This window comes from Camelina sativa, chromosome 1 (genome assembly GCF_030686135.1).
Source record: "Camelina sativa cultivar CO46 ecotype springtype chromosome 1, ASM3068613v1".
In the NCBI taxonomy this organism is placed as follows: Eukaryota; Viridiplantae; Streptophyta; class Magnoliopsida; order Brassicales; family Brassicaceae; genus Camelina; species Camelina sativa.
The window spans coordinates 16,136,872-16,152,087 of NC_141880.1; the positions used below are offsets into that span (position 1 = coordinate 16,136,872).

General features: G+C 40.5%; 1 non-coding gene across 1 annotated transcript; it reads left to right on the forward strand.

Annotated features, from left to right (window-relative positions):
* Positions 1–14,580: 14,580 nt before the first annotated feature.
* Positions 14,581–14,687, forward strand: LOC147949991 (small nucleolar RNA R71). The gene has a single exon (XR_015565491.1). It is a non-coding gene; the product is annotated as a small nucleolar RNA R71 (small nucleolar RNA).
* The last annotated feature ends 529 nt before the right edge of the window (positions 14,688–15,216 follow it).

Consider the following 15,216-nt stretch of genomic DNA (forward strand, 5'->3'; position numbering starts at 1 on the left):
TTATGATTGGTCATTGGTTCAAGTTTTAAAAAGTGGTTAAAATGATTTAGTGGTCATGGAGGAAACGGGTAGCGGATAAAAAGTTGCAAAAGGAACATAAATCCAAATTAAAATTGACAAAAACTAGTCTTATATCAAAGAATATTTACACCTTTTGGCGGTACTAAAATTTGTAGGGCGTTTCACAGTAACTGAATATTATATCTCTATCAAGTTGTAAAGTAAGTATATTATTTTGAGTGTCATAAAATAGAAACAGCTAGCTAGGAGAAAGTATCATTATGATGTATCAATCCAAAAACCATGGAGTTATACAGATGCTTGAATTATAATTGGTGTATAGAATACCCTTTGCATTTGAAGATTTGTTTTAGAAAGTCTACGATAAGAAAATCTCTTACTAGTTACACTCATTATAATTGGCTCATATATTAAAAAGCGGCTATGAAAAACGGTTGGCGAATAAGTTGACAAATACACCCAAATGACATATTTGACAAAAAAAAATCTTAGGTTTACACATTTTATGGTATTGTTTGATTTAAAATTATATAGATTATCGTAACACTATCAATTGTGAAGTGAGTATATTATTGTAACAAAGGCAACAAAGAGAATGATGTGGTTACAATTATTTATACAAGAGTTTGATCATGAGCACAGACAATTATATCAATTAAGCGTATCAACTTAGAAAGATGGAAAAGTGATGCTTGAAAAGATCTTGAGAAGTCATAATCTAATAGACATGTTGACAAAGGTCTTCTTGTGATCAATCTCTAATTAAGTGGGAGTTTGTTAAGTGGTGGAGTTGTATATCTCAGATTTGTTGTGTAACCTAACGTTTGGACAATACGCTGATCGAGCAACGCATGGTGAAAAAGGATGGTTAGTTCGACTGTTCGAGCAAGAATATTTTAATTCGTCTAATGTTTTGAGGGGATCGAAAGTGAGAGATGTGAAGGGGAGAAATGAGAATGAGAGACTCGGTTGTTGAACATGACAGTTTTTGTTGATATTAGTAATTAGTTTATCCACTAATCAAAACGAAAAAAAATGTAATTAATTAAACTAATGACTCATTATATAAGCTGACTAAATAAATAAATAAACCAATAATCAAATTTGATTAGGTTTTAAGTCAATGAAAGGACGGCTGATCGTGCGCGTGGAAATGCTATAACCAATTCTTATATAAATATATATATATATATATATATATATACACCAGTTTCTTTCTAAGTAATTAAAAATGATCTGTGGAACTAAACATTTTTTTCTTTCTTTTATTCTTTTGATAAATAAATTCCAAAATTTAGATATTGTAGTAAAAATATACAAAATTTATCTTTAACAAGTACCTAGAAGTTTTTGTAACTACATATTAAATATTACAAATTTTAAAAATTGCAAGTAATAACAAACGCGCGTTTTAATAATGAAATCTGGATTCATATTCACAATTATCTTGCTTTTTGTTCTTTCTTCAATTAAAATTTGTCTCTCTTGCTACTATTACAATTTTCTTGTGAACATTTTACAATATATATGTCTGGAATAAAAAATATCTGATTTTTATTTTTTGATCTAACAAAAAATATCAGAAATATGTTGTCAATTTATTAAACAAATCTTTTTATCCCGAATATTTGCTTCTAGTTTTCATTTTGAATCTCTCATAATTTCTGTTGAATATGTTATTATAATACCTATTTTTGTTTAACACTCCTTTCGTTTATTTTAAGTGTCATTTATGGGCGCATGACTAATCAGTACGTTGGTAGTTCAAGATTCATGAGCATCGACACATCATTACTTCATCTATCTCTAAAATTTGGTATTGTTTCATTAAGAAGTCAAGACTATGAATTAAGGGGTTTAATTTGACAATGTAGAGTTTGACCTGGGAAAAAAAATATGACGTTAAACAACATTTACCAAGGAAGGCTCAAGGGAGGCTTAACTGATCTTGTCTGCTTATGATATTGTTGGATACATTGTTAAATGATTTGATTTCATTTTTAAAAACGTTGCTTGGGAATATCCGACACACGTGGCACCTTAATCTCCAACCAAATTGTCATTATGGAGGAAAGTATTTTTTATCAATAAATTTTTAAAAGAGAAAAAACTATAGTTAATATAAATTAAAAGAATGGGATGATTAAAATATAAACATAAAATAGCGTCAATGCTACCTCAAACGACAATAATGGTCGTATGACTATCTTAAAGCATAAGGGGCCATCAAATTGACAGCTATATGTAGCCTTCAAACATATTGTAAACCATATTTTGTCGTGCGTGCAAGGATTGTCTCGTGTACAATAATAGTTTTCCCAAAAAAAAATTACAATCACAAGTAAAAGAAAATATCATATTTCGCAATCCCAATTCTCCTCTTAAGATGAACAAACAAGTTCCCCTAAGAAACTATTTAATTTTTAATACGTTTGAGGCAAATTCTAAAAAACTGATTAACTTTTGTGACAAAATAAAAATAACTAGGTAACAACCGAATGATAGATAAATTGATTTAAAGAAAATTATTATAAATAAAATTATCATTTTAGAATTAATATTTGTTTGTATTGAGCATAATATGTAACTAAAGTTTTTTATTAATTTATTTAAATCTGTATTTTTCGTGTAAAAAATATGTTTCATTCGTGAAATCTTTGAATGTATAAGAGATTTATGATAGAGAAAATATTGATGAAATGTTACTATTTATTGCAAAATGTCTTTTGTGTGGTTTAAGAGTCGTGAGCAAACAATTCTGAACATATATGAGTCTCATCTCTAACCAAGTTTCCTTCCTGTGGCTCGCGTAGAACAACTCAATGCCCTACCAACCACATATCCCTCACTGGAATACCTCATGACCACACAAGGATCATCTCAAAGTCACGAGGGCCGTCACAAAGGCCAACATATGTCCTAAACAGGACCGCCACAAAGGCCAAACAAATGTCCTAAATATCACCGCCACAAAGGCCAACCAAATGTCCTCAATAGGACCGCCACCAAGACCACTCGTCCCGAAGGACCGTCACAAAGACCACTCGTCCCTAAGGACCGCCTAAACAGGCAACTGAAGCTAAACAGCCCGCCACAAAGGCCACACTCTGGCTACACAGCCCGCCCCAAAGGTCACACAACGGCTAAACAGCCCGCCACAAAGGCCACACAAGCCCCTCCAAGGCTCACAACCACTAAAAATGGACAAATTCTAATTCACATAAAACTTTCCATTTTTAGACTTTCCACTTCTAGAAACTTTCCACTTTAAAAACTTCTATTTCAGGAAACTTTCCCTCAAACGACCGCCTCACGGAAATTTTGAACCCCGAACACCACCTCATCTTGTTACTTAGTCGCACAACCAACCACCCTAAGCGACCAAGTAAAACAAGAGAGATGGGCTGGAATACTCCATTCCCGCTCTAGCCATAGACTACAACTGGGACCAGGCTAGACAAGTTCAAGTCGCTACCTGCTTCTCGGACCACTTCTTGAACCATGCCTTCATCCTCGCCTCTGGCTCCCAAGTCTGCTCCTCAACACCATCACAGTCCCAAAGGAATCTCATCAAAGATACCTTCTTCTTCCGAAGTTCCTTGATCCTCCTCTCGAGAACCCTCACTGGTCTCGCCTCCAAAGTCATGTTAGGCTAAAGATCCTCAAAAATCTTAGCCAACAACTGATCATCCTCATGAAGACACTTCCGCAACATAGACACATGGAAAACCTTACGGAATGCACGCATAACCTTAGGTAACTACAATCTATATGCCACTGGTCCAACCCGCTCAATCACCCAGAACGGACCCATATACCTCAGACTCAACTTAGTCTCAGTCAATGAACTGTTCGGATCCCGCAACATGGCCATCTTGAGCTACACTCTATCTCCAACCTGAAATTCAAGTTCTCTCCTCCTCTTATCGGCATAACTCCTCTACCGATCCTGAGCTTCCTTCATGTTCAACTTGAGAACCCGAATCTTCTCCGAGGTCTCCTGAACAAAATCTGCCCCGTACATGCTCCGCTCCCCCACCTAAGTCCAGCATAACGGTGTACGACACAGCCTCCCATACAAAGCCTCATAGGGAGCCATCCCAATACTCGCCTGATAGCTGTTGTTGTAAGGAAACTCTACCAAGCTCAGGTGATCTGCCCAATGGCCACTCCAATCCAGCACACACATCCTTAGGCAATCCTCCAACGTCTGGATCGTCCTCTCTGACTGTCCATCTGTCCAAAGATGATAAGTTGTACTTATATACACCTTAGTGCCCATCTCTGCCTGAAATGCCCTCCAGAACACCGAAGTGAGTTTGGAATCCCTATCAGAAAAAATGCTTGCTGGCATCCCATGCAACCTGACTATCTCCTTCACATACTTATCATCAAACATCCTGGACACTGCTAAACCTACCACAAAGTCCATAGTAATCATATCCCACTTCCACTCTCGAATGAGAAGACTCTTCAGCAATCCCCTGGTACCTGATGCTTAGCCTTCACTAGCCGACACACATCACACCTCGCGACCCAGCCAGCCACATCATTCTTCATCCTGACCCAATGATTGTACCTCTTGAGGTCACAGTACATCTTAGTCGCTCCTGGATGAATAGAGAACATGCTCGCATGAGCCTCTCTCAAGATCTCCTGCCTCAACTCATCATCCTTAGACACACAAATTCCCCCATGTACCAAAATAGTACCATTAACTGAGACCTGATACTCAAAATCAACAGCCTTAGAGGCATTCACCAGGCCCAAATCATTCTCCTGAGCCAAACGCACTCTGCTCAACAAATCTGCTCTATCAGCTGCAACCAAACCCAACGGCTCCTGAGAAACCGCACACAAACTCAAAGCACTTATCTCCTGTACCAGAGACTCCATATCCTGCTCCTGAGCCGAAGCCACCTGCTTCCGACTCAAGGTATCTGCAACCAAGTTAGCCTTACTAGGGTGATAGGCTATCTCCAAATCATAATCCGCCACTAGCTCCATCCACCGCCTCTGCCTCAAATTTAGCTCGGGCTGAGTGAATATGTACTTCAGACTCTTATGATCTGTAAACACCTGTACCTTTGCACCATAAAGATAAGATCTCCAAATCTTCAGGGCAAAAACTAAAACAACCATCTCCAAGTCATGAGTAGGTAGTTATCCTCATGCTTCCGCAACTGCCGTGAAGCGTAGGCAATCACCTTCCCATGCTGCATCAACACACACCCCAAACCAACTCTGGATGCATCTGTATAAACCACATAGCCAATATTGGAGTAGTAGTCAGCATCTCCTTTAGGCTTGCAAAGCCCTCCTCTCACACTTGTGACCAAACAAAAGGAACATCCTTCCCTGTCAACTTAGACATAGGACGTGCTCTACTTGCAAAACCCTGCACAAACCTCTGGTAGTAACCTACCAACCAAAGAAAACTCCTGATCTCATTGGCATTATGCGGTCTAGCCTCATAGCCTGAATCTTCTCCGGAACAATAAAAACCCCATATGCAGAAACTATGTGACCCAGAAAACCCATCTCACGCTGCCAGAAACTACACTTGCTCAACTTGGCAAACCACTTCTGCTTCCGCAGCATCTCCAGAACTGCCCTCAAATGCACTACATGCTCCTCAGGACTCTTAGAATAAACTAGGACGTTGTTGATGAAAATGATGACAGACACGTCCAGAAACTCTTGAAACATGTTGTTAATCAATCTCATAAACGCTACTGGTGCGTTTGTCAAACCAAAAGGGCATCACCACAAAATCATAAACCCATACCTCGTCATTCTAGTTGACGCACAACACCGACGCTCCCCACAGTGAAGTGATAAGACGATGAATCCTCTGCTCAACAAATCCTCTGGTTACTTCTTCAGCTCTTCTAGACTAACAATCAAGTATGCCGACATCAACTCACTACCTCTCGAATATCAACAACTCTTGTCCATCCAAGAACCTCTAGTAAATTGTCTCTTAGGGGAAACTTCCACAAGTTAGCTTAAATCAAATGTAGCTTTCCCGCTTCGCGATTCTCCACAGCAAATCATCAATACGAGCGTAATAAAACAAAAAAGTACCATACGTTCGCATATTCCGATTCACCACATCAAATGCTTTGCAAGCCGCCAACTCAACCCACTTGACTTATTTCCCCCAGCAAGCTTACCAAAACCTTGAATCTAGCAGCCCCGTCCATCTCTAGTGAACTTCATCCACCATCTTCGCAACGTTGAGTTTATCTTGCCATGAAGGCTTCTCGTGAACTTATGTACCTGGCAACCTTGCCCCTGCCGGCTCATACCTGCTGCAGCTCCCCTTCCCGGGACTCCAGCGCCACCGGCTATACAATCCTCGCACATTAGCCTCACATTCATGACCGCACCGGTCATAAAACCCTGACCCACCGACCAACACAACTAAAATCCAAGATTAAACCACCGTCAACTCTCGAGGTCTACATTCCTTCATTATGTTTATACTCACGTCCTATGCATTGCTTGCTCCAAACTCTTCCACCCTTAGGTCGCAACCTTGGAGCGATACTGATCTCACTCACAGACCACCGTCTTCGAGTTATATTGTCTCACTCTTGGACCATGATCGTCAAGATCTCGGTATCAGGGGAACTAATAATCACCTCAGGAGAACATCATCCCCTCTGCCACTCTTGGAGCCCACAGCCCCTCGAGCTATCAGTATTCTGGGGAATCACCATCCGCTAAGGAGCAACGAGCCTTAACGTCTATAAACATCTCTCGACCTGAAGTACCCCCGTGGTCCGAGTATAACATTGCAATGTTACACATGCCCACTCAACTTCTAATATCCGACTGGATCACCCACCAAACAGAGAAATATCTGCTCCAACTGCATATGTCCACCTATCTGCCTCTCTAGGCTCGATACCTTTCGAGAAGAATCTCCTACTGTCCATCTACAACTGCTCCATCCGCCTCACATAAGATGGAAACTCCTCAACATCCACAGCCCTCGGCTGCATCCTACCACATGCGGCACAACTCGAGCCTGAACTGGTACCCCTCTCGGTAACCGCTCCAACAGCACGTCAACAGATCCACCAACCGATCATCTCGACCCTGGGCTCCACCTGCTGTAACCCAACACCTGGGTTCCACGCACGTCCGGCACGCTCACCGGCTAACCCCCTCTGGTCCTCCCTGATACGCTTCCGACCCTTTGACATACCTCCTCGTGGAACTCTGGACCATACACTCGCTGGCCTCGGGAACCCACCTGACCACAACCACGACAACACCCACGTCCACGACCAACAACCCAACCACCTTTAACCATTGCTCTTTCGGGAACAGAGGCTAACAAGCATAGAAATAAACCAAAACCACACAAAGAAACATAAATACAAGTCACCGTCTAATCTCATTGAAGGCTCGAAGAAGATGTTCTAGGACTCCATGCCACACACAATTGACTAACTCACATAATCAATCAAGACATGCAATCCCCAAACATCTAGAGCATAAATCCTAATGAACTCAAACCTAGAACCATAAGGGCTCTAATACCAAACTAAAACGACCTGACCCATTTTTTTTTTAATAATAAATAAATACTCTACAGCTAGTGGTCACATACCCACTAGCCACCTAACTACAATCACAATCAACAGCGGAAATAATCAATACCAATATCCAATTAATATCCAATAATAATCCAATAATTATAACATAAACAATATCCAAAAATCATCTGATAGGAATCATAGAACCAACAACCTAGAAATGTTTTTAATGACACAACTCTAGCAACCTAGCAATGCCAGAAAACAACCAATCGAGCCCCTAGAACATCCTCCTCATTATTGCCTTGATTCCACGATCACACTTTGTCTTTACCTGCACCACAAACACAAATTGCAATGTATAAGTATTTTTTAAACACTCAGTAAGGCAATACTCCCATCTACTGGGCTATACACACAAGTAATAGAGACATCTCTAACCATCAACAAACAATCAATAACCAAACAACAAACCAGGACTATGCATAGACCGATACCAGCTTCGCGGAACTTCATATCCCAAACACCACCTCATCTTGTTACTTAGTCGCACAACCAACCACCCTTAAGCGACCAAGTAAACAAGAGAGATAGGCTGGAATAGTCCATTCCCGCTCCAACCACGGACTACAACTGGGACCAGGCTAGACAAGTTCAAGTCGGGACCTGATTCTTGAACCACTTTTTGAACCTTGCCTTCATCCTCGCCTCTGGCTCCCAAATCTGCTCCTCAACACCATCACTGTTCCAAAGGAATCTCATCAAAATAATCTTCTTCTTCCGAAGTTCCTTGATCGTCCTCTCGAGCACCCTCACTGGTCTCGCCTCCAAAGTTATGTTAGGCTGAATGTCCTTAGGAATCTTAGCCAACAACTGATCATCCTCACGGAGACACTTCCGCAACATAGACATGTGGAAAACTTTGTGGAATGCACGCATAACCTCAGGTAACTCCAGTATATATGCCACTGGTCCTACCCGCTCAATCACTCTGAACAGACCCATATACCTTGGACTCAACTTAGTCTCCATCAATGACCTGTTTGGACCCCGCATGGCCATCTTAAGGTATACTCTATCTCCAACCTGAAACTCAAGATCTCTCCTCCTCTTTTCGGCATAACTCCTCTGCCGATCCTGAGCTGCCTTCATGTTCAGCTTGAGAACCCGAATCTTCTTCGAGGTCTCCAGAACAAAATATGCCCCGTACATGCTCCTCTCCCCCACCTGAGTCCAGCATAACGGTGTACGACATGGACTCCCTTACAAAGCCTCATAAGGAGCCATCCCAATACTCGCCTGGTAACTGTTGTTGTAAGCAAACTCTACCAAGCTCAAGTGATCTGCCCAATGGCCACCCCAATCCAACACACACATTCTCAGCAAATCCCCCAGCGTCTGGATCGTCCTCTCTGACTGTTCATCTGTCTGGGGATGATAAGTTGTAGTCATATGCACCTTAGTGCCCATCTCTGTCTAAAACGCTCTCCAGAACACTAACGTGAACTTGGAATACCTGTCAGACACTATACTCACTGGCACCCCATGCAACCTGACTATCTCCTTCACATACTTCTTAGCCAAGACCACTGCTCCATCAGTCTTCTTAATGGCCAGAAAATGTGCCGACTTAGTCAACCGGTCCTCAATGACCCAAATAGCATCAAACGTCATGGACACTGGCAAACCAACCACGAAGTCCATAGTAATCATATCCCACTTCCACTCTGGAATGGGAATACTCTTCAGTAACCTACCTGAGACTTGATGCTCAGCTTTCACTAGCTGACACACATCACACCTCGCGACCCAACTAGCCACATCCTTCTTCATCCCGACCCAATGATAATACCTCTTGAGATCACTTTACATCTTGGTTGCTCCTGGATGAATAGACAATATGTTCGCATCAGCCTATCTCAGGATCTCCTGCCTCAACTCCTTATCCTTAGGCACACAAATCTGCCCATGCACCAAAATAGTACCAGTAGCTGATACCTAATACTCTGAGCCAACATCCTTAGAGGCATTCACCAGCCCCAAATCCTTCTCCTGAACTAAACGCACTATACTCAACAGATCTGCTCTATCAGCTGCAACCAAACCCAACGGCTCCTGAGAAACTGCATACAAACTCAAAGCACTAATCTCCCCTACTAGAGACTCCATATCCTGCTCCTGAGCCGAAGCCGCCCGCTTCCAACTCAGGCATCTACAACCAAGTCAGCCTTACTAGGGTGATAGGCTATCTCCAAATCATAATCTGCCACTAGCTCCATCCACTGCCTCTTATGATCTGTAAACACCAGTACTTTTGCACCATAAAGATAAGATCTCCAAATCTTCAGAGAAAAAACTACAGCAGCCATCTCCAAATCATGAGTGGGATAATTGTCCTCATGCTTCCGCAACTGCCGCGAAGCGTAGGCAATCACCTTCCCATGCTGCATCAACACACACCCAAACCAAATCTGGATGCATGTGTATAAACCACATAGGGTTCTCTCTGCTCAGGCAAAGCCAATATTGGAGTAGTAGTCAACATCTCTTTCAGGCTTGCAAAGCCCTCCTCGCACTCCTGTGACCAAACAAAAGGAACATCCTTCCCTATCAACTTAGTCATTGGAAGTGCTTTGCTTGCAAATCCCTGCACAAATCTCCAGTAGTAACCTGCCAAACCAAGGAAACTCCTGATCTCTGTAGCATTATGCGGTCTAGGCCAATCTCTGATAGCCTGAATCTTCTCCCGATCTACAGAAACCCCATCTACAAACACAATATGACCCAGAAAACACATCTACGCTGCCAGAAACTATAGCAAAATGTAAACATAATTCAAGTTGAAAGAATAACAAAAACTGGAAAAGAAATCCTAAGAAAAGTGTAGAAACGGCTTTCGCCTCTTGTCTGTCGAAAATAGGGTTAAGAGGGGAAATTTATAAGGACGCAGGTTGACCTAGCCACGTCAACAGCTAAGAACGAGGTGTAACTCGAGCTCCACTTCGGCTGCATGATCGGATGGTTCCATTCTTTGATTTGGATGTACATACGCTCACTAAAACAGAAATAATTCTTGAACCGCATATCTGATTGGCTTCAAATCACTACCTATGGAAAGAAAACTCGATATCCTATAAATTTGATAAAGAACTCAGAATCTGAATCCCATCGTAAAATCTTCATTCGAGTCGATATTTGAAGGTCTCGTCATGAACTCGACCATGTGCTATGTGGCAATTATCGGGTGGTATGGTCGAGTGCCTCCTTTTTCCATTTTGATGCTTCTGTGTAAACCCTATAAATGTAACCAGTTCCTTCCTTGTGATAGCTGCAACTTGTTAACCCTTCTTTTTGCTCTTTTTAGGCTCTAAAGTACATGTTTTCATCCAAAATGCACAAATGCAAGAATGCAACACCCTAAATGGCCTAAATGTGGATTCTTACAGTAAATGACCTAATAATGCTAAGGTTATGGTAAAAACAATGCAAAATAAGGACAAAAAGGGATGCTTAAAACATGTAAATTAGAGAGTTATCAGACCCCCAAACTTAAATCTTGCTAGTCCTCTAGCAAGGAAGTAGGAGGGTGCAGTTCTAAAATGAGACTCACAACCTTTTGAGCTAAGAGAAGGATACAAGCTATATTCCTTAAAGATAGTTTAACGGTGATAGGATCTATCAACATACTTAGAAATATTTTTCCTTGCTCATTGTCATGCATCGATCTAGTTCATCCTCCAGCTATCAGTAAAGACTTTCATGAACATCTCTTTCACATTCATTAAAGTGTTAGGCGAATTCTTGCGAATGGAAAGTGAATCAAGCTCAATCGGTTTCAAGAGTAAGGCTTTTTGGTAGGTAGGTTTCAAACAATATCTTTGGGTGGCTTACTCTCAAAAGAAGGAATGCTAGACAGTTGTGAAAACTATCTAAGATTGAGAACAGTTAGGATATACAAAGCTTAACTCTTGATAATCTACCCTTATGTCATTCACTCTCTCTTTTTTTTTTTTTTTTAATCAACCACCCTATAGTAAAATTGCCGACAACCTTGATTTAAACTCTCCCCTTTTTAAAAAAAAAATAATCCCTAAGGTTTTAACTTTAAATATCTAACTCTTTTTAAAATTTATTATTATTTTTTTTCCTTACTTTGCTAAACTCCCATTTTTTGTTTTCTCTTTTTTGTTTTTTTTTTCTAGGAGACTATAGCAAGATCTTTCTCTTTTTTTTCATAATAATTAGAGACTTAGAGATAATTAAACTCAATCTTAGGGACTCTCTTCTTTAGTTTCTATTTTATTCCTCAACCAACCCAAATAAACATGCTAACCACCTATCTTTCAAAACCGATTCTATTAGCTCGTCCAAATGATTCTAAACTTAGCTAAAACAAGAGCCAATTCTTTGTCGTTCTCAATACTCTCAAGGTTTCACAACCTATAGCACCATGAAAAGGCCTCACTCAACAATTCACAATAAGGCTTGAAAGAAAGGTTATGGTTCAAGGGTAGGGAAAACAATTCGGGTTAAATGAAAAGATTGGCAAAATTCGAGTGTTAACCCGAGTTTAGAGTTACCATGAGCAAGCATTCAAATTCCATAAGCAAGATAATTTAAGTTCAGGTTAAGTCCAATAATATAGAGATGATGCAATTGTCAAGCAAGTTTCACACAAGTGGAGGAAGCTTTCAAAAGACACAAGGTTTTAAAACAAAGATTTTTCATTATTTTTTTAAAGATATATCTAGCAACATTGAATTGTGATTAAGGGCTATAACTTCAATCCTAAGGTTGAACTTTAAAAAAGGTGGTTTTAATCATTGTCCCCTAAAATACATATGTAACAATCCTATATGAAGCAATCTAGACTCAATCCTAATATGTAAATGCAACTACACGAACAATCTTTTTTTTTATAAAAGTTTTCAAATTTTTTTGGGGTTTTTATGCAAATAGATGCAGTCTCAAATGAATAAAACTATTATGCAAAATTTTAAAATAAGAAAATAAGAAAATAAAACACAATGTTAAATACATTCTAGGGCCCTCCCCCAAACTTAAATTACACAGTCCCTGTGTAAATAAAAGTTTGAAAAAGAATCCAAGAATCACAAAATGGAACAAACTTTAATGTAATGTTATTTACAAAGGTTGGATGAATGTGGTACCTCTGGGTTGGTGAAGAAAGACGTCACAACAGCTTCCATGCTTCCCAATGTACAATCAAGCTTGTTCTCAGCTCCAGTGGTTGCTGGATTTGGCTCATCAGTGAGCTCGTTGATGTGTGTGGACATGTTGCTCGGACCAGCATCTGAGTCATGCATTGGGTTTAGCATCGGATAAGCTCTAGCTTATTCAAATATCCCCTTAACACTTAATGTCTTTTATTCCTAGAATTCAAAGACACTAAAGAAAATAAATCAAAACAACAAAAAACTTAAGCAATATTCAGAAGGATACCTTTGGGACTTCCTCCCAAGTGAGCTTGTTTAAAGTTACTAAGCTTGACTTTTCACCCTTCTCATGATTTGGAAGATTTATAGAGAGGAGATGAAGTCCTCTCTATTCCCTGAGATTTCATTTTTCTTCTTTTCCATGATCAATGCTAAAAGTGTTATTCCTCATCGTTATATGCAGCCCTTGCTTTGCTTTCTTTAAGGAAGAACCACTGACTTTCCCTTGAAGTTTCGTGATTTTCCCACTGATCTTCTTCACTGTAGTTGTCAACTCCCTCACAGAATCCTTGAGAATGTTAGTAGTTTGAAGTGCTGCCAACCCATCAGATGTGGGATTTCTTGACTCTAGCTGTTGGGGAAGCTTGGAGATCGAATATGGGCATTTTGGACGAGTTGGAGTATGACTCGACCATGGACCCGAACATGAACCCGACCATGGGGTCGAGTTATGGGGTCGTGCTCTCCTTGGAGCTTCCTCACATACTGCAAAAATCTCTGCTTTTGGCCTATTTACACCTTCAAAGATTTCATACTCAGTTTCATTACCTTTCTCCTTAATCCGGAAAGTCTTCCCATGAATAGTTGGCTTCTTCTGCTCAAGCTCTTTAACTTGTAGCTTATCCTTTATTTCATCATGTTCTAACAAAGGTTCATGACTAAAGACCATCAATGTATGCTTATTAATATAAGCCTTGTTCTTTTTCAGAATTTGCTCTTGAAACCGTCTTAGAAATGGCAAAGGTGGCTGATAAGGAGGAGGAATGAACCGAACTGGATTTTCAGTATCTTGAGCAATGATTCGATCAAGCACTCGAACATGTGTATGGTTGAGTGGTATCTCAAGCTCAGTATTCTTCTCATTCTGCACTTCTGTGTGGAGAAGATCCTCCCTATCTTGGTTGCCACTGTCCACGGTGAACTTCGAAGGTAGTTCTTTGAGAGATATAGCTTGGGCAGTGGCAAACTCTTTGAGATTGTTAATTGCAGTCCCATTGAATAGTCCAGAAGAATGAGATGCACTCTTGCTCTCTAGGTGAAGCATTCTGCAGGTTAAAGCTTCAATCTTGATATTAAGGGCACCATATGTGCAGTCTATCTTGTTATTCATCTATGTGAGCTTTTTACTTGTTTCCATAGCTCCATTAGCTTAACCTTGTAGGATTTGCTGAAGCATACTCTTCATCTCCTGATCTTGAGCAGGAGCCTGCTTGGGTTGTTGTGGAGGATATTTTGGGACCATAAACTGCTCATCTACACAAACAACATGTACTTTCTTCTGTTGGGTTAGAAGGATTTTATCTAGCTTCTAAAGCTTCTCATTTAAGGCTTTTAGTTCCTTTCTATGCCCTTCCTCATAATCAACACCGCCCCTAAAGCGGGAATCATATTCCTCACAATAATTTCCATTGCAAGGAGCAAGATTCTCTACTAATTCCCAACCTTCAGCGACATATCTATTCATGAAACTTCCATTGGAGGCTGTGTCTAGAAGTATTCTGATACTGGGAATAACACCTCTATACAAAGTACTCAACAAAGATGCATTGTTGAATCCATGATGTGGGCATTGTCTTTGGTAGCCTTTAAATCGCTCCCATGCTTCACTGAAAGACTCGCCACTCTGTTGGAGAAATCCTAAAATTTCGTTCCTCAAACGTGCAGTCCTTGAACTAGAGAAGAACTTTGCAAGGAAGACCTTCTTACAATCAATCCAAGAGGTGATTTTTCCAGGAGGTAGAGTCTTCTCCCACTAATGGGCTTTATCTCCTAGAGAAAAAGGAAACAATCTCAGCTTCAATGCATCCTCACTAACTCCATTTATATTGGTGAGGCTACAGAGCCTGTCAAACTCATCAAGATGTGCAAGGGGGTCTTCAGTGTACAGTCCATGAAATCTATTGCTCCGAAACATTGAGATCAGACTAGTCTTGATCGTGAAGGTTGTGTTGTGGACAGCAGGAGGCACTATCCCATATCTCTGAGTATGAGTAGTGGGAGCATCGCTATCACCAATCTTCCATCTCCTTTGAAGTTCAGTTTGATCATGTGGGTTTTCCATTCCACTTCTTCTTGTTCTACTCGGACACCATCCTTTGATGTCTTGGTTCTCTTGGCAAAGGATTGGTGTATACAAGTACCCGATCAAGAATCTGAAAAGTCACACAAGCCGATGCTCGGGTAGACAG